Source organism: Podarcis tiliguerta, assembly GCF_965153285.1.
Source record: "Podarcis tiliguerta genome assembly, chromosome: 2".
Lineage (NCBI taxonomy): Eukaryota > Metazoa > Chordata > Lepidosauria > Squamata > Lacertidae > Podarcis > Podarcis tiliguerta.
The window spans coordinates 1249276-1276338 of record NC_139535.1 but is presented as its reverse complement, the minus strand read 5'-3'; the positions used below and the strand labels follow the sequence as shown (position 1 = coordinate 1276338).

The following is a 27063-nucleotide window of genomic DNA, read 5'->3' as shown; positions in this document are numbered from 1 at the left end:
TCGCAGCTATCATAGGGAAATATATACATATAGGGAAAGCTCGCCCTCTCGTGGCCAGTGGAGGAATGACGTGAGGTTGGTTGTCCGGCGCTTTCCTTGAGTGTTGCCTTGTCGACTACTATGACAACAACACAACAGGTCTGCGGAAGGAAGTTGTGTTTTTTGTGTGTGCATTTCTGCAGGCTGGTGCCCATCTAGCTGCCCGCACCGGGCATTTCTCATTTCCTAGTCTGGGCCACCTAGATGGGTGAAAGCTTTGATTTTGTGATTTGGTAAATTCCTTCGTAATAATGGGGGGTGGTCTCCCCCCTCTTCTCTGCAGGGCCTCATCCTCTCCATGGTCTTGGAATCTCCAAATCCAGGGCCCTCCGCCTTCCTCTCTCGCTGCCCCCCACTGCTGACCCCTGTCTGGCGGTTCCCTCCCTGCGGGAAGTGAGGTTACAGGGAACCAGGCAGAGGGCCTTCTGGCGGTTCCCTCCCTGTGTCGCAGGGAACCCCCCCCCCCCCATAATTCAGTTTGTACAAACTTGACACACACTCAAACACGACATATGCTACACTTCTGTTATAAATGCATAGAAAATCAACCATACATCGGATTTGCACTGTTCCACTTTTATTTTACTCCATGAAGAAAAGACTACAAAACGGGGAAGGTTGGATACAGGGCAGCCATAATCCCTTGAGCATCCCAGCACATCCACAGGAGCCCTGCCCAGTTGCTATGCCAACCCTGATGGTCCTAGACAGAAGACCATCAAGGTCACAAAGAACTTGCATATGGGAGTGGATTCAGCACAGAATGGAACAAAGGACAATGATCAGCTCTTCCCTCTTGGGGCAGGACACTGCAAACTCCCCTTTGTCACCTGGAAAGTACTCATGGGGAGGGGGGAAAGGGGGAACCAGCCAGGTGACAAGATACTCAGGTTACCTTCACAACTCCTCCCTCAACCCCTCCTTTTTGTGATGTAGTGATGTAGTTGTAATGTAGTCTTAGCGGTGTAGTTTGGGGGATTAGTAACTAATAAAAGTTGGGGTCTTCTTTTGTTCTGGACTTCCATCTTGCTTCATCTTGTTGTGGGTGGGAGTCCTGTCATGACAGTTTCCAATAATGGCCAAGCCTACAGGCTGCTGTTTTGCTCCAAATTGTCCTGTTTGGTGTCTTTATTTTTTGCCCAAGGGAACCCTCGGATTCCTCCATTAACACCTGCAGGAAGGAAAGCTACAGGGAACCAAGCAGAGGACCTTCTTGGTGGTGGCACCCGCCCTGTGGAACACCCTCCCATCAGATGTCAAACAACTACCTGACATTTAGAAGACATCTGAAGGCAGCCCTGTTCAGGGAAGCTTTTAATGTGTGACATTCTAATGTATTTTTAATCTTTGTTGGAAGCCGCCCAGAGTGGCTGGGGAAGCCCCCCCCCCCCAGATGGGCGGGGTACAAATAAATTATTATTATTATTATTATTATTATTATTATTAGTTGCACCCGAGGTCTCTGTCCTCATCCTCCCCTAAGTGGTGGATCTGTGGCAGGGCTGGATCTGTCCTGCCTCAGACTGCAGAGGAGGCAACTCAGAGGATGGACTGCTCTTCAGTGCGCCCCTAACGACCCCAGGAGAGGAGGGTCTTGGCTGGAAATCATTGCTTTCCCATGTGGTGGAATCAATGTGTGTGTCCCAAAATAGGGGCCCTTCCTTGCAAGCTGAAGTGGTGCAGTCCAGATACAGGCTAAACCCCTGGGGGTGAGGAGGTGGCAGAGACTTTGGGACACTGCCCACCAAATCAGGCAGAAGCTTTCCTTTTGGGAATTATAGGTGTAAAGGTAAAGGGGACCCCTGACCATTAAGTCCAGTAGTGACCGACTCTGGGGTTGCGGCGCTTTACTGGCTGAGGGAGCCGGCGTACAGCTTCCTGGTCATGTGGCCAGCATGACTAAGCCGCTTCTGGAGAACCAGAGCAGCGCACAGAAACACTGTTTACCTTCCTGCCGGAGTGGTACCTATTTATCTACTTGCACTTTGATGTGCTTTCGAACTGCTAGGTTGGCAGGAGCTGGGACCGAGCAATGGGTGTAGAACTACCTAAACTGTATAGAAAATTATTTATGTATGTGACTACAGTGGCAAGAATGTCACTTGACCAAAAATGTAAAGAAGAAGAAGTCCCAGCAAAGGAAGAATGGATACAAAAACTTATGGAATATGCAGAAATGGTGAAGCTTACCAGAAAAATCAAATATCACGATAAAAAACTTTTTTTATAAAACAATGGAAATGGTTTATTATTTACAAACAAATTGTAGACAGATAAGAACATTGGCAGGATTTTAGTGTAATAACCTGCAGTTTTATAAGAGTATATATTGAAAGAAGATGAAATAAATGACCAAATTAAGTTAATTTGGATATGCAGAAAATATAAAAAATACAATATTTTAACATGTATAACACGCCCCCGTGTGTATTTTTAAACATAATTTTTAAATAAAAATTCATTGTCTTATACATGGAAAAGTACGGTAAATATAAGGAACCTCAGAAAGAGGGGGAAGGAAGTCACGTTTCAAAATGTTAAAATGACTGTAAAAATTATTGAAATGTATAAACCTGGAAATTATTATATATATATATATATTTCTGCTGCGACTGGGAAGGGGGAGCTGAAGCAGCTTCTCTTTGAGTAGGCTTTGCTTTGCTCTCTGCTGACCTCAATCTCCTGGATCGTGGCCAACTTCCCTCTTCCATTTCCCTGAATGCTGAGAGGTGCTCAGGCATGGGGAAGCGAAACTCCCCCCAGCGCCTCTCTACAGTGTCCCCAGTGGCGTAGCGTGGGGGGTGCAGGGGGGGCCGGCCGCACCGGGCGCAACATCTGGGGGGGCGCGCTCGCACTCGCAGCTGTCTGCCCCTACCTGGCTCACTCACTCTCTCTCACTGCAGTGCTGGCTGTGTGAATCCCATCCGAGCCGCCGCCCACTGTGGGGGGGGGGGTGCCAGGCATGCGGTGCGGTGCGGAGAGAGAGCGAGGGACTATCTGGGGGAGGGACAGTGCAGCGGGGGGGGGCGCAAATTACTTGCCTTGCCCCGGGTGCTGACAACCGACGCAACGCCACTGAGTGTCCCCCCCCCCACTGCCAATGGAGCAGAGAGAAGCGGGGGTGGGGAACACAAGCTCTGGGCTGGGAGGGGCCAGAGGAGAGGAGTTTCTCCCCTTGTCAGGATGGTAGTTGAAGATACAGAGTTTGAGCATACTGAATATACGAAACTAGAGAGGGAGTTGCTCTCTGCTGCTCAAGAGGAATCATCTCCCCTCTCCTGGCACCCTGATGGAAATGCTGCTGTGTTCTGAGTTTGGCTTGGCGTGACCAAGGTGGAATCAGAGCCAACAGCTGCATCAGCCCTGGATTTCAGCCTGGTGGCAGCAGAACCCTCCTCCTCCTTATTTCCCAGGCCCAACTTCTATGTTCTTGCTATGATCAGATGCCAGCTTTGGAGTCCGACTCGTGCTTCCGGCTGGATGGGAGAGAGTGCCTCTGGGCACACGCAGAGTATGCTCATGCCTTTGGGGTTAGGGCGAGAGACCAGCTCAGGCCTCGGGATTTCATCCACCCCAATGCCTTCGCTTTTATGAATTGCGAACAGCATTGCAGGGGGTTGGACTAGATGGCCGTTGGGTCCCTTCTGCGATAAGAATTTTAAGGTCTTAGATATATATTAAATGTTCATAAATGTACCAACCAAGCACGTACATAGATCAGCACAGGAAGACCGACCTGAAAACCATTTTTGATTCCCAAACTGACCAAATATTTTCTCTGCAAGGTCAAAGGAAAATGGAAAAGCCTCCCCATTGTCTTTTCCTTCACAAATCCTGTCTTAAGGGTATGTCTGTCTGTGTTTGAATAGGGTGAGCCTATGACCTGGCTCAGGAACTAAGTATTTATCATTACAAAAGACTAGCCAGGCTCCTCAGGGAATCCAATCAAGTGACCATTAAACAGGTAACCTGTCAGATGAGATAAACAACACACTCAGATTTCTGCTGTAGACCGCCTTTTCTGTGATGTAGGTATGATGTATCTGGGGTGGTGGTCTTGGGTTACACCCCTTCTGTGATGTAGGTATGATGTATGGAGGGGTGGTCTTGAGCTCCAGGGCAGGGAATTTAAAATGTCTATATAAGGGCAGGAGCACCTTTGTTCTGGGCCCTCCTCCTTTCCTACGTGTGAGGGGAGCACCCTGTTGCAACAGATCAATAAAGATCAAGCTTACTAGCTGCTTTGCTTCTCAATATTCTCCGGTTGGCCTCTGTTATTTTCTCCTACCAATAGGGAACCCACGTAAGGACTCTATATGGGCTCTTGGATACCCCATAAGGGGGAAAGGGCACATTTTGTTTACAACACTTCCAGCTCTACAATTCTGTGATTCCTGAGCCTGAGTCCTGTTGCCTTGCTGCGCTCAGGCAGATTCTCCCGGCAACTGGTGATGCTGGCCTCGATCCATTAGCGGACTGGGCAGGAATTTATTTGAAGGTGGGGAAGGTTGCTGTTCTCAGAAAAGCAGTGCTGTTCCTGGAAATGGCTGGTGGTGGCTGGGAGGGAGCCCAGCGCTAATTCTGTGAAGAGGAAAAAGGATCTTGTTTGTTTGCTCAGAGAACTTCCACTTTCACCCAAAGGAGGTCTAGCTGACCTCGATTAAAACACACACACAGCTCTGCTGTTTTCCTCTCCCCCCTGCTAGATTTGTGCATTATCTGTTGCTGAACAGCCTAACGATAGATATAGCACAATAAAAACAATCACTGAGCGGAATCCAATTTTTGTTGATTTGTTCTTAATTCCAGTACCTTAACCTGGTCTCCCTGTCCACATTGCCTGCAACTGAGTAGTGTCCCTGAGCATGCACAAAGTGAATTTACTTTGCTGTAAATAGAGTCACACAAGGCTTTCAGGCTATGGAGACTTTTCTTTCTTTCTTTCTTTCTTTCTTTCTTTCTTTCTTTCTTTCTTTCTTTCTTTCTTTGAAAGGTAGCAGTGGCAGGCTGATCATGCGTTCAGGATACGGCCTGGTATTGAACCCAATTCAGTTATAAAAATGTGACGTAAGTTAATTTCTAAAATGTATACACTTTTGTTAGATTGGCAAATGAAAGGTGAACAGGTCAAATTGGTTATGGGCGAAGGATTTTGGTTATGCTATTGAATTGGCAACATGGGAGAGACTACGGACAAACAGGGTTAAAATGTACAGCTTGTTACATTTTAGTTCTCTTGAAGGAGAACCAAATGAAAATGATGTATCATTGCTTTTCACTCCTAGTAAATTATTTAAAATGTATAAATCAAAGTCTAAAACTGGGAATGTAAACAGAAGAGGGTACTTTTTATCACATGTGGTGGTCATGTAAGGTGATAAAAGATTTATGGGAAATGATAGATAATAAATTGAAAAAATATTGAAAATAACTTTTCCTAAGAAACCAGAGGGATGCGGGTGGCACTGTGGGTTAAACCACAGAGACTAGGACTTGCCGATCAGAAGGTTGGCGGTTCGAATCCCCGCTATGGGGTGAGCTCCCGTTGCTCGGTCCCAGCTCCTGCCAACCTAGCAGTTCGAAAGCACAGCAACGTGCAAATAAATAAATAGGTACCGCTCCGGCGGGAAGGTAGACGGCATTTCCGTGCACTGCTCTGGTTTGCCAGAAGCGGCTTAGTCATGCTGGCCACATGACCCGGAAGCTGTACGCCGGCTCCCTCGGCCAATAAAGCGAGATGAGCGCCGCAACCCCAGAGTCGTTTGTGACTGGACCTAATGGTCAAGGGTCCCTTTACCTTTAAGAAACTAGAAGCATTTCTTTAAGGTATTATAGGCCCAGAGATCCCAAAGGACCAGATGAAACTATTCATGTACGTGACCACGGCTGCACAGATTCTGTTAGCCCAGAAATGGAAAGATGGTACAACTCCAGCCAAAGAAGACTGGCAGATAAAATTGATGAACTATGCCAAAATGGCAAAACTTACAGGAAGAATTAGAAACCAGGAAGAGGCAGTCTGTAATAAAGAATGGGGAAAGTTTATAATCTATTTGGGGGGATAAAAACAGTGCAAACAATTACACACATTGGTAGGATTGACAGAAAACCTGTAACAAAAAATTGAACTATGAAATGAAAAGGGATTTATAAGAATAGAGTTATGAAAGTGCTGCAGAGGGGGAACTCATTATATTAAGATCCACAAGGGGGGGGGAGTCAAAGGGGATTGTATGTTTATGTTTTTATTTCACTTGTATATGCAAAATAGAAAATGCACAAATAAAATTAAAATATGACACAAGAATAAGGAAATGGCAGCATGGCAACTTAATCTGCTCTTGTTACAGGTAGGTAGCCGTGTTAGTCTGCTGTAGTCGAAGCAAAATTAAAAAATGCCTTCCAGTAGCACCTTAGAGACCAACTAAGTTTGTTATTGGTATGAGCTTTCGTGTGCATGCACACTGTGTATCTGAAGAAGTGTCCATGCACACAAACGCTCATACCAATAACAAAAATAGTTGGTCTCTATAAGGTGCTACTGGAATGATTTTTTTAATTTTGTTTAATCTGTTCTTGTTATGCTGATCAGTAAATGTTCAGGGTGTAGTGGTTCTTGGGCTGACAGCAAAATAGTTCTATTGCTTCTGGTGGCCTGGCCCGACTTTTCTACCCTCCCCCCCCCCTCCCCCCCCCCCTGCTGTGTTCTCCTCTGAATTGGGCAGCAGCAGGGCTGGGGACTTTCCTGGAGCTGAGCTTTGATCTGAGCCAATGACAGGCTCCAAAGTTGGCTGGTCATCAGTTGCTAGGCAGGGGAGGTTAAGCATTTGCAAAAACCAACACTTGTTTTCCTCTCTGACCGTATCCCAGGCAGCTGGAGGGTAGAAAGAGCCTTTTTCTGGGCAACGGGTGGGGTGGGGCAGCAGGAGTGGGGCAAGAAAAGGCTTCAAGACAGCCTTGCTAGGGCAACCAGGCTAATGGGCAGCATGTGAATAATGAAATTATTGTTTCAATTATTATTGCATAGATTAGGCCAACCAGCCCACCTCCCCACTCTTTCTGCTGAGTTGGGACCCTGGCCGTCTGCCCCAAATTATTGCTCTGGTGCCCCCCATTAACAGGGTCTCCATTGTCTCGCTGTATTCGTTAACTCTCACCAGTTTGGTTCCCGTCCATTTGAGATCTAGAAGAATGTTTGTTCTTTCGGTGAAAGGTAACCTGCAATAAGATGACAATTCCATTCGCTCTGCTTACTTTGCAACTTCGCTGCTTGAATGTTCGTGCTCAAGCCTTGGCTCCAGAATGGACGCCTCTCGCAAACACCGCTGGGAGCTCTTAACCAAAACCCAAATATTTGATCTTAGGCGAAAGGCCAAGATTTGGCAGGGGGAGGAGGGGTTCTGAATCCTGAAGGAGGACGGACAACGCTTTCAACTTGCAGTATATTTTTTGAAAATGAAGCAATTCCCATATTTCACGCCCCACCCCTCAGTCACTGAGTGATGCAAGATTCCCGGAGTTCAATGCATTTACCCAGAGTTTGTGATTCCTTTTGGGAATGAGGCACAGGGGAGACTGTAGCATCTTTATGATATATGGTTTATTTACACACACACACATATATATGCATCCTGAGCCTGCGATGGAGGAGTTAATAGCATTAACAAAAAAGCGTTTTGTTTCTCCCGTAGCTGGAGCTTTGGGTTCAAACAGAAATCAAACCTTGATCTTTCTCTCAAGCTCGCTGCTTTCCCCTTTGGCTCACATCACTGCAGCTCAACTCTAAACTCTGGCTTTTGTCCTTCTCACTATCTGCAAGTTGAGGAAGCGGGGAGGGTACCACCCACTTGCCATCTTACAGAGAGCCCCTTTCCTTTGTTCCCTCAATGGCCCATCACCCAGGGGATCGTCTCATTCAGAAGCTAGCCTGGCTTACAGTTTAACACTTGCTGGATCCAGCTATTAGAAGGGTCTAACATGCCCAACACATAGCACCCCACAAGGCACACACAAAAAATAGTGGCAAAATAGGGAGAGGATGGAGTGCTGGTCAAATCTCGGCAGCTGGAAAGTATAAGATTGCACAGCAGGCTGGGCCTTGTCTGTTGGCCACTGTAATGTCCCTGAACAAGCCTTGGCACCAGAAAGGACGCTTCTTAAAAACTCCACTCTCAGATATCATTTAACATCTGGAGAGTTACAGGTCGGGGGGGGGGTAGACCCAAGTCGGCCACGACCGGACCTAGTGGTCAGGGGTCCCTTTACCTTTACCTTTATTTTGAATAAAGGGGCCAGTGCCCCATTCCTCCAGTAGGGCCTGTCCCCCCTCGCCCCGTTATGCTTGCCTTCAGCTCTAGCATTCCCAAAGGCTTCCTTCCTCAGTGATTAGGAACATCATAGGAACAATCTGTGTGCTCTGTGCAGGGTCAGAACATTGGTCCATTAGCCCAGTACTATTGGTGACAGTGAAAAAGCACTGAGGACATTTACCTGCCTTGGACACTCAGAAGAGCTGGACGGATGGATCAAGACAAAGGCTGATTTAATCCAGCAGGTCTCCTCTCTCAATGCTCTCCCATATGCGTGGGGTGGATGTGTCACTTCAAAAAAGCCAAGATAGTCAGGAAGCTATACCAAATCAAAATATTGATATTGATGATGATGATGATGATGATAATAATAATAATAATAATAATAATAATAATAATAATAATATATTATTTATACCCCGCCCATCTGGCTGGTGGCTTCCAATCAAGTGTTAAAAACAATACAGCATTAAATATTAAAAACTTCCCTAAACAGGGCTGCCTTCAGATCCAACCAACTCAGTGCTGTCTGCACTGACGGGCAGTGACTCTCCAGGGTTAATAATAATAATAATAATAATAATAATAAATAATAATAATTTATTTATTTATACCCCGCCCATCTGGCTGGGTTTCCACAGCCACTCTGGGTGGCTCCCAACAGAATATTAAAAACAAGATAAAACATCAAACATTAAAAACTTCCCTGTCTTCCTCTAAAAGTCAGATAGTTGTTTATTTCCTTGGCATCTGATGGGAGGGCGTTCCAAAGGGCGGGAGCCACCACCGAGAAGGCCCTCTGTCTGGTTCCCTGTAACCTCACTTCTTGCAATGAGGGACCCGCCAGAAGGCCCTTGGAGCTGGACCTCAGTATCTGGGCTGAACAATGGGGGTGGAGATGCCCCTTCAGGTATACTGGGCTGAGGCTGTTTAGGTCTTTCAAGGTCAGCACCAACACTATGAATTGTTCCTGGAAACATACTGGGAGCCAATGTAGGTCTTTCAGGATCAGGGGTTCCTCCACCCGGAGTTGCCATCAGGGAATGAACCTGGGACCTTCTGAATGCCAAGCAGATGTTCTGCACCCGCAATCCTTTGTGCTAATCCTTTCTGCTTGGGTTGGGGTGGGGTGGGGGTCGTTCCCAGCGGGAAGCAGAAATGACTCCTCTGTGAGGAGGTTTTGCTGCGCTCACTGTTGACCTCAGCCTCCTGGATCGTGGCCAGCTTCCCTCTTTCATTTCCCTGAATGCTGAGCTGTGCTTGACGCATGGGGAAGCGTCCCCTCAGCTGCCAGTGGGGCCTGAAGGAAGGAGGGGGTGGGGGACACACACACTCTGCGCCTAGAGGTCCTGCTTCTGTTGTCAGGGACTGTGACCAGTGGAGGGGAGGGGGGAGGGGAAGGACGAGAAGTTCCCCCCCTTGCCAAGATAGTAGCTTAAGAAAGTCTCCTGTCCAGAGCCCCCCTTTGCACCCACACACCCCTCCGTCCGTTTACCCAACAAGAGTCCTCCTTCTCAGCCTCAGGCAGGGTCTGCACGTACACCAAAATTACATTGGCACTCCCTGCAGTGAGAAATCTAGCACATCAGGGAGAAATGTTGCACGCCAATCTGTTGCCAGGACACTTTTCCCTTCTCCTTCACATGAGGGGGCATTAAAAATATGGCGCAGCAGCTGCACTGTTCTCACATTTCAGGTCTCTGCCTTCTCATCCGTCCCTGTGGATGCCAGGGGAGTTGAGTGCGAATTCAGTTTGGAAACTCAAGCGGACTCAGTGGGAAACTGGGGTATGTGACAATTGGCCCAAAGCACAGATTGAGAAGGGTCTCAGCACCCGGGATGTGTGTGAGGAGAGAGGGGGAGTTGTTCTCTCCTGCTAAAGGGGAACCGTAGCCTCCCTCCCAACCTCTTCTGGCACCTCAATGAAAACGTTGTCCTGCTTTTTATTCTGGCTTGCCATGACCGAAAAACAAAACTGCCACCTGTCCTGGTTTTCAGCCCAGGCTGGGGGGACTCCATCGCTCCAAAGTGCAGGAATGTTAATTCAAGAGGACCCCTTTTTAAAAATTTCCCAGACCTGATTTCCAGTTTCTTGCTATTATCAAAACTTTGTTGTTGGTGTCTGTCTCGGGAGACAACGGAGGAGGGCACCTTCGCAGCTGAAGTCAAACCCTTGGGGAGATAATAATAATAATAATAATAATAATAATATATTATTTATACCCCGCCCATCTGGCTGGTGGCTTCCAATCAAGTGTTAAAAACAATACAGCATTAAATATTAAAAACTTCCCTAAACAGGGCTGCCTTCAGATCCAACCAACTCAGTGCTGTCTGCACTGACGGGCAGTGACTCTCCAGGGTTAATAATAATAATAATAATAATAATAAATAATAATAATTTATTTATTTATACCCCGCCCATCTGGCTGGGTTTCCACAGCCACTCTGGGTGGCTCCCAACAGAATATTAAAAACAAGATAAAACATCAAACATTAAAAACTTCCCTGTCTTCTTCTAAAAGTCAGATAGTTGTTTATTTCCTTGGCATCTGATGGGAGGGCGTTCCAAAGGGCGGGAGCCACCACCGAGAAGGCCCTCTGTCTGGTTCCCTGTAACCTCACTTCTTGCAATGAGGGACCCGCCAGAAGGCCCTTGGAGCTGGACCTCAGTATCTGGGCTGAACAATGGGGGTGGAGATGCCCCTTCAGGTATACTGGGCTGAGGCTGTTTAGGTCTTTCAAGGTCAGCACCAACACTATGAATTGTTCCTGGAAACATACTGGGAGCCAATGTAGGTCTTTCAGGATCAGGGGTTCCTCCACCCGGAGTTGCCATCAGGGAATGAACCTGGGACCTTCTGAATGCCAAGCAGATGTTCTGCACCCGCAATCCTTTGTGCTAATCCTTTCTGCTTGGGTTGGGGTGGGGTGGGGGTCGTTCCCAGCAGGAAGCAGAAATGACTCCTCTGTGAGGAGGTTTTGCTGCGCTCACTGTTGACCTCAGCCTCCTGGATCGTGGCCAGCTTCCCTCTTTCATTTCCCTGAATGCTGAGCTGTGCTTGACGCATGGGGAAGCGTCCCCTCAGCTGCCAGTGGGGCCTGAAGGAAGGAGGGGGTGGGGGACACACACACTCTGCGCCTAGAGGTCCTGCTTCTGTTGTCAGGGACTGTGACCAGTGGAGGGGAGGGGGGAGGGGAAGGACGAGAAGTTCCCCCCCTTGCCAAGATAGTAGCTTAAGAAAGTCTCCTGTCCAGAGCCCCCCTTTGCACCCACACACCCCTCCGTCCGTTTACCCAACAAGAGTCCTCCTTCTCAGCCTCAGGCAGGGTCTGCACGTACACCAAAATTACATTGGCACTCCCTGCAGTGAGAAATCTAGCACATCAGGGAGAAATGTTGCACGCCAATCTGTTGCCAGGACACTTTTCCCTTCTCCTTCACATGAGGGGGCATTAAAAATATGGCGCAGCAGCTGCACTGTTCTCACATTTCAGGTCTCTGCCTCCTCCTCAACTTAAGGAGATTAAGTTACACTAAGATATCAAAATCAAGATAAAGATTAATTAAGGTAGAGGGAAGGGATTTGCTGATTAAATATAAGATCTGGAATACAGTGAAGGGAGGTATGGGGAAGTCAGTGAAATAAGTTAATGCAAGAAATATCATGAAGATGGAATTGTTTTTATTGTTGTTGTTTTTCCTTTTGTAACTTTGTATTTTTCTGGTTTTTTTTTCTAGTCTCTGTTTCTTTTCTGTTTTGCTTTTTGTGTTAAAACTCAATAAAATTATTTTTTTAAAAAACAAAAGGAAACTCAAGCGGACTCAGTGGGAAACTGGGGTATGTGAGGGAGTTGTTCTACCCTGCTAAAGGGGAACCGCCGCCTCCCTCCCAGTCTCTTCTGGCACCTCAACGTCCTGCTTTTTATTCTGGCTTGGCATGGCCGAAAAACAAAACTGCCCCCTGCCCTGGTTTTCAGCCCAGACTGGGGGGACTCCATCGCTCCAAAGTGCAGTAATGTTTATTCAAGAGGACCCCTTTTTAAAATTTCCCAGACCTTATTTCCAGTTTCTTGCTATTATCAAAACCTTGTGGTTGATGTCTGTCTTGGGAGACAATGGAGGCAGGCACCTTCGCAGCTGAAGTCAAACCCTTGGGGAGATAATAATAATAATAATAATAATAATAATAATAATAATGGTAATAATATATTTTATTTATACCCTGCCCTCCCTGGCCAGAGTCGGGCTCAGGGCGGCTAACACCAATAAAATTTCAGGAAAAACATATTAAGAAAAAAAGAAAAAGAAAAAACAATTTAAAATACAGGTTAAAATGCAATTTAAAATGCAGCCTCATTTTAGAAGTCAAAACCATAAGGGGAGGGAAATGTAAGGGTCAGACTGAGTCCAAACCAAAGGCCAAGTGGAACAGCTCTGTTTTGCGGGCCCTGTGGAAAGATGTCAAGTCCCGCAGGGCCCTAGTCTCTTGGGACAGAGCGTTCCACCAGATTGGGCCCAGTACTGAAAAGGCCCTGGCCCTAGTTGAGACCAACCTAACCACCTTGTGACTTGGGACCTCCAAAATGTTGTCATTTGTGGACCTTAAGGTCCTCCGCGGGGCATACCAGGAGAGGCGGTCCCGTAGGTACAGCACCTGCTTTCCCACCTTTGGGCTGGCTGGACAGGACAGTGCCTCTGAGCACATGCAGAGTATGCTTACGCCTTTGGGCTTAAGGACAGAAACCAATATGCAGCCCAGACGTCAGGTTTTCCTTCCCCTTTAGAAACGATGAGCAGCCAGCCTTGGCCGGAGTCCTCAGATCTTGCTGTGCTCAGGCAGAGCCCGCTGGTCACCCAGAGAGTGGATTTGGCAATAATGCTTCTGGGGAGGCAAGAGGGGGAGGATTACTGACTACGAGCCCCAAAATGTGGGTTTCCCTCCGAACCTGTGCCAAAGTTTTGCCATTGTTTTGCAGCGAGAGAGAAAAAGCAAGGCTCTTCCTGGTACAAAGTGGTAGGTGGCTGAGAGGGGAAGCAAAAGAAATTCTGCAAAGAGTTAAAATGGAGGTTGTTTGTTTAGGGAACTTTCACTTCCACCAGAAGGTTCAGGGGGAGTCTGGCCACCGGGATTAAAAAAACCAAAAAAACTCCCCCGCCTTCCCCTCCCCACACCCACGCCTGCATTGCCTGCTGTATAAGGATAGCTATAGCACAGGCTTCCTCCACCTCGGCCCTCCAGATGTTTTGAGACTACAATTCCCATCATCCCTGACCACTGGTCCTGCTAGCTAGGGATCATGGGAGCTGTAGTCCCAAAACATCTGGAGGGCCAAGGCTGAGGAAGCCTGCTCTAGCACGATCCACATGAGCAAAAGTTGAGCAAGATATTGCCATTCTGTGTTTAAGAGATAAACAACTGACATTTAGAAGACATCTGAAGGCAGCCCTGTTCAGGGAAGTTTTTAATGTGTGACATTTAAAATGTATTTTTAATCTTTGTTGGAAGCTGCCCAGAGTGGCTGGGGAGACCCAGCCAGATGGGCGGACAAGGTACAATTATTATTATTATTATTATTATTATTATTATTAATTATTATTATTGCAGTGCCATAATCTGGCCTTCCCACCTCGTCCTGATGCCCCGGTTGCTAACAAACACACTCAGAATCCCCATCTCCCTCCGAGGTCTCTGGATGTGGTCTGAAGGAGGCACATAAGCACATATACGGAGAGCCCTAAACCTGGATCAGGGCATAGACGGACTCCCCACCCCACCCCTCAAGTCCAGCATAGTCTATTTTCACAATGGCTGTTCAGGTGCCCCAGACTGGAAGACACCCATTAGCAGGAGGAGCTGAGCAGAACAGCAGCACCAACTCTCCCCACTTGAAACTCCCAGGAAGTGGTATTCTTCAGAGGCATTTATTGCCTCAGACAGCGGTGGGGTAAGGAGGGGTAAAAATGTAATATAAATGTGGAAAAGAATAGAAATTTTATTTATTCATTCATTCCATTTATAGACCACCCTTTCAAGATCTCTGGATGGGGAAACAAGTCATGACATACACGGTGGAATAGGAATGTATGTAGAAAGGAGTAAATACACGAAAACATGCGCCAATAAAGGCTGATCGCCGAAGAATTGGTGCTTTTGAATTCTGGTGTTGGAGGAGACTCTTGAGAGTCCCATGGACTGCAAGGAGATCAAACCTCTCCATTCTGAAGGAAACCAGCCCTGAGTGCTCACTGGAAGGACAGATCCTGAAGCTGAGGCTCCAATACTTTGGCCACCTCATGAGAAGAGAAGACTCCCTGGAAAAGACCCTGATGTTGGGAAAGATGGAGGGCACAAGGAGAAGGGGACGACAGAGGACGAGATGGTTGGACAGTGTTCTTGAAGCCACCAGCATGAGTCTGACCAAACTGCGGGAGGCAGTGGAAGACAGGAGTGCCTGGAGTGTTCTGGTCCAGGGGGTCACGAAGAGTCGGACACGACTGACAGGCACCCCGAGGCACTGGGCACCACAATTAGTTGTCTGTTCTTTTCACCTATGTGGTTGGACCGACCAGCCTAGGATTCAGGAAGCTAAACCGCATATTTTTTTCTTTTTTATGTACCACAGAAATAAATAAGGCAGCTGACCCAACTGCAAAACTGTGTGAACCTATAATTAATTATATGAAAGCAATAGAAGGCCTAATTTGAATTACGCAGTTGCTGTGGTCTGCTGAGGTTGTTAGAGCTCTCAGCCAGCTGCCGTGAGTGTGTGGGCAGTGACAGTGGGGGGCGGAGGGGGGCACCCACAGCAAGAATTTTGTGGGACCCCAGGGCCCCCTGGAAATGGCGCCAATGCTTGCTGGACCTGATTAAATTACTGAAAAAAGAAGGGAGAATAAGGATAATGGCGTCCTGGTAAATTAATCCACTCTGGTTATACAGCTCAGCACATTCCAAAATGCGTGTGTGCATGCGAAGTTTGTTTTTTCCTACTGAAGCAAAAACTCTCGGTTGGGCCAGTGGCGAAGGGAGTCTGTTGCTGCTGCTGTTGTTGCTGCTCGCTACGCCTTGCTTGCTTTCCGCCCCCCCCCCCCCCCCCCCGCTCATGCTGAACCCCGTGCTGGGGATTTCCAGACCAGCCCTTGGTGAGTCTTGAGTTGTCTGGCCGGGGACTTTCCCTGCAGCTGAGCTTTGATCCCTGCCAATCCCAGGCTCCGAGTCTGCCTGGTCATCAGTTGCTAGGTAGGGAAGGTGTCACTTTTGCAAAAACCCAACACTTGTCACTATCCTCGCTGAACAGCCCAGACTGAGGAGAAGCCTTTCTCTGGGCAAATGACGGCAGCGGGTGCAAAGCAGGCAGAGAGAGAGAGAGAGAGAGAGAGAGAGAGAGAGAGAGAGAGAGAGAGAGAGAGAGAGCTTTCCCTCAACTCTGCTTCTCTGGATCAGTCCTTGTCAAACTTCTGACTTTGGGGGATTAACCTTTCTGCTGCTGCGCACCTTCTGTCGAATCTCAGGTGTTCTCCAGCCTTTCCACAGATGGGAACAGGGAGATTTTGCCATGCTCTTCCCAAGGATCAGGGCGCAAGGATTCCTTCTCGCTCACTGACAATGCTAGACCAGTGCGCCCAAACCAGTTGTGGTCCCCCAATTCTGCCTCTGGTGAGGACAGTTTTCACTGGGGAGCTTTGGCCACCCACATCAGCCATGGGACCCTGTGCGGCCCCTATGCAGCTGAGCAGATAGACTCTCATGCAACTCAGGAGAGTGAGAAAACTAACCCTTCCTGGGCCAGAGTCATCATAAGGGTCTGTATTCTGCACCTGATATTGCCTACACAATTTAGCATCCTGAATCATTTAATCTTCCATGAGAGAAAATCATACACTTACGTCCCTGCGAAGGTGGCATCAGGCTTCCAAAGGTAGAAAACACGCTTACTAAAATCAGAGCAGTCGGGGGGGGGGGGGACCACTGAATGGGTGGGAACAGGAGGACTCCAAGGCCCCTCAGAGGTCCTAAAAAAACAACAACACCGCATGGCAAGCAGAAGCATTTCTTAAAAGTTCTTACTGTCAGAAAGTTTTCCCGAAAGTTTAATCGGAATCTCCTTTCTTGCAACTTGAAGCCATTGGTTTGAGTCCTACCCTGCAAAGCAGGAGAAAACAAGCTTGCTTCATCTTCCATGAGACAGCCCTTGAGATATTTGAAGATGGCGCCCATATCTCCTCAGTCTCCTCTTTCCCAGGCTAAACATCCCCAGCTCCTTCAACTGTTCCTCATAAGGCTTGGTTTCCAGACCCTGGATCATCTTGCTTGCCCTCCTTTGCACACCTTCCAGCTTGTCAGCATCCTTCTTAAATTGTGGTGCCCAGAACTGGACACCGTATTTTAGGTGTGGTCTGAACAAGATAGAGTGGTATTATTACTTCCCTTGATCTGGACACTAGACCTCTGTCAATGTAGCCTAGAATAGTGTTAGCTTTTTTTGCTGCTGCATCACACTGTGGACTCATGTTCAGCTTGTGGTTCACCAAGACCCCTATTTCCTAAAAAGGGTAGATAGATAGATAGATAGATAGATAGATAGATAGATAGATAGATAGATATAGATAGATAGATGATAGATAATTTATTATGGTTGGAGAAACATACTTGGGGGTACAGTCACAGTAGGAAAACAAACAACTAGAACAATGTACAACAATAAATTTAAAATTTATAAATGCGATAATCGTATAGGCACCTGAAACTTTAAGATAAACTACCGCAGGGCGCTGACCCAGATTCACCCATGGAACCGAGTTTGGGGATTTTCTTAATGAACTAGTTTTGAGTTGGGAGATGGTCTGCGCCTACAGAAGGGTTTAAATAAATGAATAACCAGAGGTGTAAAAACTGTCAGAACCTGCGTTCGACTGAGCTCATCTGGAATCGCCTCCGACGTGATTAACGACCTGAGCCTCTGATAAGGCTCCAGGCAGATTCCCATTACGCAGAGTTTCAAAGCAGCAGAAGTGATGAGAAGTTTGAGCTACATTGCTAGGTTTTGTTTTCTAGGCTACGCAGACAGAAAAGAAATACATCCTCTCTCTGTGAGAGACAGAGAGCAACTGAAAAACAAAGGAACAGGAAACCAGTAACATCACATCCGTCTCCTGTCTTCCGTGAGACTTCCAACAGCCTGGAATCTCTGGAATGTAAACAGAGTCCTGTGACTCCAAGAGCACTGCACAGTGGCAACACACAGAAACCAACAAAAACCACCTTTTCCCAGGTGAAGTTGTGTGGAAATGGGCAGATTCCCCCCCCCCCCCGCAGGATGGACAAGTGACGCATTCTGTGAATATTGACCTTTAATTGAAGGAAACAGTTCAAAGACAACAGAGGGAGATTGAGGACAATCTTTATTGGTGCAGCTCAGAGCAAATCATCCCAAGGCTTAACATGGTTATCACCACAAAATAGCTGAATCTTTACGGAGCAATTAAGAAATCACCAGCTCAGTGGAGACAAAAGCATCAGGGCAAAAGGAGGAGATGAGCTGTCCCTGGAAATGGACTCATGTTGCGAGGGAGGGGGGAAAGAGGAGGAATAATAGGGGTGTGCACATTTAATTTATTGTTATATTGGGGGAGCCGGCACCCCTAAATTCCTGGAACCAGTAATGGGTTGAATCAAGGTCTCTCCAGATCTAGAAGGGATTCAAAAGCTGGAATACTGATAATGGCTGCTAAGAATGAGCCATGAAGAAAGTGGGGGGAGCCCCACCCTGAGGTCCAAATTAGTGAGCAGGGACAAGAGTTTTGGGGATTTCAGTTGCTGTGGCCTGATGGGGGGGGGGGAGGTTTCAGTCTGTCAGCAGCAAGCTGGAAGGAGTCTCGGAACATGGCTGGTGTCTGTCTGAATCCAAAGCTGCTTTGGCTAGGGACCTCTTGGGGTTTTGATGCTGTGAGCCCATCATAGACTCAGGATGTATATATATGTGTGTGTGTCAATAAACCATATAACCTAAAGACACCAGAGTTTTCGCTGCTCCTCATTTCCTGGACCCCTGGAACCTCACACCACTCAAAGATTTGGGTGGAGTGTATCAAAATAGTTGGGTAATGCCCACTTTGTTCACGAGGAAGTTGTTGGGACTAATTTGCAACAAGGGGAAACGGGTCTTTGACTCCTATTTTCTCCAGAAGGCAGGTCCTTCCAAGAAGGGGCTTGCTGAAAGTGAGTCAAAGCTTACGAGGAGGAAAACTTACGGGGAAATTCTGTGAGCTCCAGATCCTATCACGTGCCTTTCCATGAAAGCATGCATTGCTGGTTTGACTGCACTTTAAGTATCGTACATGGAAGGGCAGCTGCTTCGAGTGTAGAAGGTTCAGTCCCCGGAACGTTCAAGAAGGGCTAGAAAGACTCGCCCTCTGAAACATCAGTTGAGCCACTGCCAGTCAGTATGGGCATATGGGACCAGAAATGCTGCCTTCTGGAGAAAATTGAGCCAGATGGACTTGGTCTAAGGCAGTTTCCAGTGACCCTGTGTTCCCAGGTCACCCAAAGGGCAGCTGGGAGTGGGTAGCCATCTTAGTCTACAGCAAGAAGAGCAGCAAAGGATTTGGGAGTGAGGAACCTTCTACAACACAAGGGCCACATTCTCTTCTGGGGAACATTCTGAGGGCCACACACCAATGGTGGGCAGGAGCAGAGCATCAAAGGCCAGTGTAAAGTTTTCACAGGAGACCAGTCTCTGCACAAGCTCACCCTCCCCTCTCCGTCAAGGCAAGCAAGAAACATGATTGAAGGACAAATCGCAGCCAGGCAAAGACTCTGCAGGAAGGTGCAACACAAGGCTGGGGAGAGTCCCAGGGGCCACATGGAGGGGTTTGGGAGGCCACATGGGACCCCTCCACAACCCAGCTCAGAGTCTCCCCATCAGGGCTTGAAGGACCAGTCCTGGCAGACTGACCAGATTCATGGCTGTTTTCAGGGACAGCTCAGGCTCCTCCAGGAGGATTCAAGGCACAAATTCTCTAGCAGAGAGGTGCAAAGAAGGAATCAGGTTGTCATAACTTGCAATCAACAAGCGGAAAGGGAAACACAAAAAGAAACTTTCCCCAAATGACAAGCAAGCAACAGAGGTGGGGGAGAGGGCACTGTCGTTCTTGATCTGTGACTCCTTCCATCCACCTTCCAAGGAGGTTTCCACCCTCTGAGCATGGACAGAGGGCAACTGGCAGGAAGAACAGAGCTTCTCCACATCCCAGGATCCTGATGGAGCAGCGAAGTCTAACTGATGAGTCCTGCAGGCAGAGAAGAGAGAGACAAGGCCATCACTGTGGGGTGAGGAATGGGGAGAAAGGGGTCAAGAATCCCTGGCAAGATTGGGGGGACACTCCATAGAGCGGCCCCCAGAGATTGTGAACCACAATTCCCATCGCCACCAGTTATGGGCCTGGCAGGGGGGGCTCTGAGGAGGGAAGGAGGCAGAGGGAGGGAGACTTGGCTGGCTTTGGCAGTGGAGAAGAGGAGGTTCAAAAGAGACCAAGGAGATCTCTAGATCAGATCTAGATCAGGTCTAGATCAGAAATGGGGAACCACAGACCCTGGACTAAATGTGGCCAAATGCCAGCCCTGGTCTCCTCACTTTCCTTGACTGTCTCCCAGGTGGGACATTCCCCTGGAGACCCCCTTCCAGGACATGATATTGGAGTGTGTGCATCAGGGGATGGATTTGTCCATAGAAAGCCCCTCCCCTCTGTTCTACAAGGAAGCCATGGCGGGGGCACAGCAAGCAGCCAGGAGAAGGGGGTTGGGGGAGGGGGAGGATGGAAGAGCAGAGAGGAAAGTTACCTGCAGGCTGAGGAACAGCTTGCCCTGGGAGAGAGAAAAAAGAACAGAAAGATTCAGTCAGCACCAGATATCCCCCGAAATAGCTTCTCAGGGAATACGGCAACCCCCCCCCCCCCCAAGATCAAGATAACACACTGAAGGCACTGCTAGGAACTCCCCCCCCCCCATTCTATGGCGTATGAGGGGTGAAAGAAGAGTCTTCATAGGAAATAAATATTTCCTTCCCAATACAGAAACGGCCCTGGGGAACATCTTGCCAACTAACCTCTTTCCCATTACCCAATGCCCCCACCCCACAAATCCCCCCCCCCCCATATTCCCTTAGCTGCCTCCTTTGGGGCTCTGCATTGCCCAGTTGTTGATTTGGGGATTTATTTCAGACCCAAGAAAGATGAATTCCGCCTCCTGACTGTAAGTGTCTCAAAGGCCCTTCGCTCATCAGGGAGAGAGAGCCTTTGACTTACTGCTGGGACCAGGAAGGTGCAAAACCTCTGTGTCCTTAATCTGCTCAAAGGCTTCAGAGCCAGAGATGCTTTAGAATTTCTCCCTCATATGTTGAATGGGATGTTTAGGTCTTAATCTACAGATTTAAAACCCAGACCATCTTCATAAGAGCTGAGGCTCCATCTGAGACACCAAGAGGGACCTCCTAGGAGTGGAGAAGGAACAGAACCCTCTCCAGAGCCTCTGCCTAAGAAGAGGAGGGGGGCCCGGAGCCCACCCCAGCCCCACACCCAACCCTCCCTCTCCCCCTGGCACCCCACCCTCACCTTTCTTGTTCTTCAGGTAAAGGGCGAGTCCAGTGGCCCCAAAGACCAGCCCCAGCACAATCCCCACAATCCCCGTCCACATCTTGCTCCTGGCAGAGTCCGACTGTGGCTCTGAAGGAAGAAAAAGTCGTGAGTGGGGGAGCAACCCATCTAGCCCCCCAGGAATGCCCCCCCAATTCATTGGGCAGGAGATGGGTCAGGGCTGGGAAGGCATCCTACCCCATTTCACCGTGACGGGGCCTTCGAAGCTGGCGTGCTCCACCTGGCAGGTGTAGACGTCTCCACGTTCTGGCTTTGTCTCCAGCATCACCTGAATATGGAAGGTCCAGTCCCCGTTCCGGATGAGGTCCGTGGTCCACACTTTGGGCTCCTCCTTCCCGTTCCTGAACCACTTGATCTCGATCCCCGCAGGGAAGAAGCGGTTCACCGTGCAAATCAGCAGAGTGTTGTGTGGTGAAGATTCAACGTTGTCTGTGGGGGTGATCTTCACCTTGGGCTGGACTGTGGGAGGGAGGCAAGGGAGATGTGGGAGGAGGGTCAGAGATTTAGGCAGGGAGGTGGGCAGTCCAGGGCCTTACCGGCCGGGTGGGGCTAGCCAGGGTCTCATCCACTTGGAGGGGCACCACTGAGGCTCCCAGCTTGCCCAGGGAGGGGGGGTGGCTTCCTCCAACCGCACCACCTCCTGGTGGCTCCACTTTAAATTCTTTATTTGCAATGGTTCAGCAGCCAGCAATTTTTGAAGGAATCTTGTGGAGTATTTATTCTTTTATTTTATTCTTTAAAGCCTTAAACTGCAAGCCTTTACTACTCAGAAGTCCCACTGAATATAATGGAACTTACTCGCAGGTAACTGTGTAAAGATTCTGTAGTCTTATAAGGCAATCTTAAGCATTTTTACTCAGAGTTCAATAGAACTTACTCTCTGGTATGTGCCTGATCGTTATCACAGTTTCCTTTATTTATTTTATTTTACATACAGTCATGATATTTCTTAGAATTCCTCAAATGATCTACTGCTCTCTGAGGAGATCTTCTTAAAGTTGAATGAAAGCCAGATACGCACACGGACAATGTTACTATTTGGAGAGACTATTTCTCTTTTCCAGCCTCTTTCAAACCTCTTTTATGAACAAACGTGTCCAGGTGTGTGGGTGTGTATACGCAAATGCATGTGGGAGATGTGTGACAAAACAGGTTCTTTGTCCCAGGTGACAGTAAGCCTAGATTTGGCCCTGGGACAGTCAGTCAATCCTGCGCTCCCAGCCCCCAACTTCCCACTCCCACCAGTGGGATCTCTGACCTCCCCCCCATCTACCCAAAGTCAGTCCAGTTTCCCCAGTGGTCAGACTGGGCATTCCTCAAACAGGGAACTGCTCCTCCCTGGGGGTCCTTGGGATGCCCCTCCCCTTCTGTCTCATTTCCTAGTGCTGAGAATCTCAGGAGTTTCTCCTTCCTATTTTCCTAGCACACAGGATGCTCTTCAGAATTCACTGCACAGTATCCTTTTTACGGATGATCCATGGAGGACGGGGGGAGGGGAGCCTGGTAGCTGAAAATAGTAATAATAGTAATGAGTGGGTGGGAAGGAATGTATGTGATCCTGAATGTATGTGATTTTGACATTATGGGGTTAATTTTTAAACACACACACACCCCGATTTAAACACCCCGATTCCCTGGAAAACCTGGACATATGGCAGAATTTTGTACTTTAAAAATGTTCATGGTTTCTGCTTGAAATGTGCTCTCTCTGCTTCCCTGAAAGGCTGCCTATTCCCCCTTGCAGCCCCCCACTCTAATGTAGTTCAGTGTTGGACTGTGTCCTGGGTTCAAATCTCCCCGGGCCTTGAGTCTCCTGGGTGTCCCTGGCCAGCCCCTCCCCTCAGCCTGGCCTCTCTCACAGGGTCGTTGTGGGGATGGAATGAGGAGAGGGGGAACCATGGACAGAACACCATCTCAAGCTCCTCTGGGGAAACGGTGGGAATGGACAGGCAGTAAATGAAGTTTACGGAAGTTTTTAATGTTTGATGTTCTATTGTGCTTTTAATTCTGTTGGGAGCTGCCCAGAGTGGCTGGGGAAACCCAGCCAGATGGGCGGGGTATAAATATTTATTTATTTATTATTGTAAACACTGCAGTTTTCTGTTGCAAGCCATCCTGAGACCTATAGGTATAGGGTGGGATGCAGTTTTAATTACAGTGGTACCTTGTGTTAAGAACCTAATTCCTTCTGAAGGTCCGTTCTTAGCCTGAAACTGTTCTTAACCTGAAGCACCACTTTAGTGAATGGGGCCTGCTGCTGCTGCTGCGTGATTTCTGTTCTCATCCTGAAGCAAAGTTCTTAACCCGAGGCAATATTTCTGGGTTAGCAGAGTCTGTAACCTGAAGTGTCTGTAACCCGAGGTACCACTGTAATAATAAATAACTGAAGTAAGGCAGAAACCACCCACAGTGCAATACACAAAGTGGTTTATGATGCTTCCAGGGACGCAGAAACTCCTCCTGCCCCACAGGCCAGCATCTGCCCCTGAAGTGGGGCATCAGGAAAGGCCCCTTTATCTCTCTGAAAAGCGGGAGAGCGGCGGGGGGGGGGGTTGGGAGGGGAGAAAGTCCCGGGTCCACCCCACGCCCCCCCCCCCATTTGGGGTCCTTCCGGGGTCCCGTTTCCCATGACGCCCCCCCTCCCCGATTCTGGACTCACCGCCCCGGGCCTGGGAGAAGGGCTCGAAGATCCCGTAGTTGTGCGGGCAGAAGACATCCACGTTGGCCATCACACCCCGCAAGAAGTCCTTGTCCTGGTTCCATCCCTCGACGTCGGACTCCATCATTTCAGCCACCGCTACGTACTTCCCTCGGTCGCTGTCGAAGTAGAAGAGCTCCTGCCGGTCGAAGAAGTACCTATCTAGGTAGCGGATCCGCTGCGTCCCGTTGGAGAAGTGGCACTCGCCCTTCGACTGGTACAGGAAATGCTCTGGGGGGGGGAGGGGGGAGAAAATGGGGGGGGGTGGAGACTTCCGGTTTCCTTAAGGACACAGTTCCCACAATAGCGGATAGTTGCCCCTGCCGGGCAGGAGAGAGATGGTCGGTCGGTCTGTCTGTCTGTCTGTCTGTCTGTCTGTCTCTCTCTCTCTCTCTCTCTCTCTCTCTCATGTCACGTGATCCCATGGCGGGGGGGGGGTTGAGCAGGAAGACCCCCCCTTTCACCCCCTCCCAAAGGAAAGGGAGAGAGCGGCAGCGAAAAGCCGTTGTGGAGAGGGAGCCACAACCTCCAAGACCCTGAACCCCATGGGCGCAGCCAGGACTTATGGGGGGGAAGAGAACCGACCTATCTGCTTTAATTTATTCATTTATTTGGGGGGGGGCTGCTCCCTGCCCCTAATAGCTACGCCCATGCTTATCTCGTCCCTCCCCCCTTTTATTGCCCTCCGGCTGGAAGAGGAAATGTTGGGGGTGGGAGAGAGACCAGGAAAAGGGCGAGATGCCAAGGGGGGGGGGAGACGCTTCTCTGCTCTGAAGGGGCTTCACTCCAAAAAAAACCCTCCCCTCACTGAGAACCCCTCCTGCTGCGGGAGACCCGGTTTCACTTTCGCTTTCCCTGCCAGAGCGCAGGAAGCGACGCCTGTCTACGCAGGAGCCCATTTCAGCACCCAGGGGACCTCAATGGGGGGTGGATGACAGCGAGAGGGGACCTGCCACGGGGGGGGGAGAGTTCAGGGTCCCAGGAGCAGGGAGCCATTGGCCCCAGTTTCGCTGCTGCTTCATGGGTGTAGCCAAGGGGAACAGAGAGGGGCAACTGCCCCCCATCAATAAGAATCAATAAAAATACGTAGCAAACTTAGGTTCCCCCTCATAACAAAAGTCCTGTTGTCCCCCCCGTCCAACAAAAATCCTGACTACACACATACCTGTGTTAAGAAAGGCATATTTATGTGGTATGTGGAGTCCTTTATAGAGTTAAGAATTGGTTATGAGATCTCTTGGAAATGACATGGGAGAAGAATCGACGGAAGAAGATTGGAAAAATTTTAAATTATATTTACAGAAATATTGCAAAATTAATGAATGTTAGAAGAATACTGGAATGAAGTTATATGGTTTTAGCAGAAATGTTATTAAGGATTATGCAAAAATTGATTGTTAATGGGTTAAACTGGAAAATTTAAAGTAAGACTGGGTTAAGATAAATTATAGATCAAAAACTTGAGAAAGAGGGAAAGGATTTGCTGAACCAGTTAATTTGAATTAGAATACAAAAAAGGGAGGTGCGAGGAAGTCGAGGAAACAAGCAAATGAAAGATAAAGATATGAAATTTGGATGTGTTTTTAAATGTTTTTGTTTTTTCTCGTTAGTTTGTTGTATTGTTTCTTTTTTTATCTTTGATGTATTGTGTGTTGAATTTTTGTATTGGTTTTTCTTTTTTCCCTTTTTTCTTTTTGTAACTATAAAATATCTAATAAATATTATTATTTTTTAAAAAAAGAGATCTCTTGGAAATGATGGGAGATAAATGGACTAATAATGATGAGGATGATTTTGAGAGGCAGGTGAAGAAGAGCTCAGGGCCAGATTCAGCTGCGCCCCCCGCCCCCCAAAAGTCCCCTAGGGCTGCCTGCCCTCAGCTGTCCTGCAGGAAGACTATTTAATGTGTGAATATTGTGGTTTTATTAAAATTCAATTGAATGTTACTTGTAAGCTGCTGGGGTAGGATTTTAATCCTGAAAGGTTGGATATAATTAATAGCAATAATTAAATGCTTTCTCCTTCCCAATCCCAGAAGCCTGAGCTGCTCCTTTTCGGGGGGGGGGGAGTGTTTCCCCTTCCCTCTTGTCCCTTTGCCCCCAGTGTCCTGGAAGGAGCAAAGATCCCCCGTGGGGAAGCAAGGATTCTTCAACATCAACTTTGCTGAACTAAACCAGGTTGTTTGGATGCCTGATTAACTACTCTAGTCCTAACTTAAAAACGGAAAGTGCAATGCTGGTGGTCAACAAAAGAGGTTAAAAGACTCTCAAAGCAAATCTAACAAAATGTAGTATAAACACTGACAACTGGGAAACACTGGCCTGCGAGTGCTCCAGTTGGAGAACAGCCTTGACCAAAGGCGTCATGGGCTTTGAAGACACTCGAACTCAGAACACAAGGGAGAAACGTGCTAAGAGGAAGGCACGCCTGGCAAACCCTCAAGGGATCAACTCCCGCCCAGAAACATCTGTCCCCCCTGTGGAAGGACGTGGGGATCCAGAATTGGTTCCACAGTCACTAACGGACTCCCTGCTAAGATCATGGAAGACCATCCAGGAGGGATCTTCAAAGGAGTTTCCTCTCCCTTCCTCTTCCTTCTCCCCCCATGGCAGAATCTTTCCTCACCTGGAGGCGCCTCCACGCCCAGCCCCTCCGAAGCGGAGACCACCAGCATCCCCAGCAGGAGCCCCCCAAAGGCCAAAGGCGCAGCGCCGGAGCCCCCCATCCTTCTCTCTTCTTCGCCCCCAAATGGGACTTTCTCCGCTCAGCCCCGGGGGAAACTCCTGCCCAAGCACCGCCCACTCCACCTCCCCGCCCCGCGAGCGTCCAATCCGCCTCCGAGCCGGGGCAGCGTCATCGGTCGCCAGGCAGGGAACTCCTGGAAAGAGCATTCTCAAGGGCTCTCTCTGCTCTCGCTCGACCTGCAAGTTCCTCTTTGCCTTCTCAGCTGCTTCTGAGCTCTCCATTGTTGCTGCGTCGCGGGTGAATCAAGATCTTCCCCAGAAAACCTTTGAGGGGATATAAAGCTTAACAGGAATCTTGTCAGTTCCAACCAAAAGTTTACTATGACAGAAAAAAAAGGGAAATTTCAGCCTCAGGCTTCAAAACAGCGAGATGCGCTTTTCTTCTGCTGCGTTTTAAGCCACTAAACCTTCGTTATTTCAATGTATCCGGAAAGAGGAAGGAAGTTTCAAGGGGGGAATTGAGGGAGGGGGCTCCCCCCATTCGCCCCCCCAGCCTGCATCCCGAGGAGACCTGGCAGCCCCCCAATAAGGAGACCCCTCCCCCCAATAAAAGCCCCCTCCAGCCCCCCTTTGCAAGAAACATCCCTGGCGCTGGTGTCTGAGGAGCCCCAGGAAGAA

General features: G+C 48.6%; 1 pseudogene across 1 annotated transcript; it reads right to left on the bottom strand.

Moving 5' to 3' along the window:
* Positions 1-17736: 17736 nt before the first annotated feature.
* LOC310670793 (H-2 class II histocompatibility antigen, E-S beta chain-like) lies at positions 17737-26671 on the bottom strand (annotated as a pseudogene). The gene is made up of 6 exons (XR_014515522.1): positions 26327-26671; positions 23663-23932; positions 21181-21462; positions 20962-21072; positions 20192-20215; positions 17737-19641 (listed from the first exon to the last, which is right to left on the bottom strand). The product of XR_014515522.1 is annotated as an H-2 class II histocompatibility antigen, E-S beta chain-like (transcript).
* Positions 26672-27063: the final 392 nt, after the last annotated feature.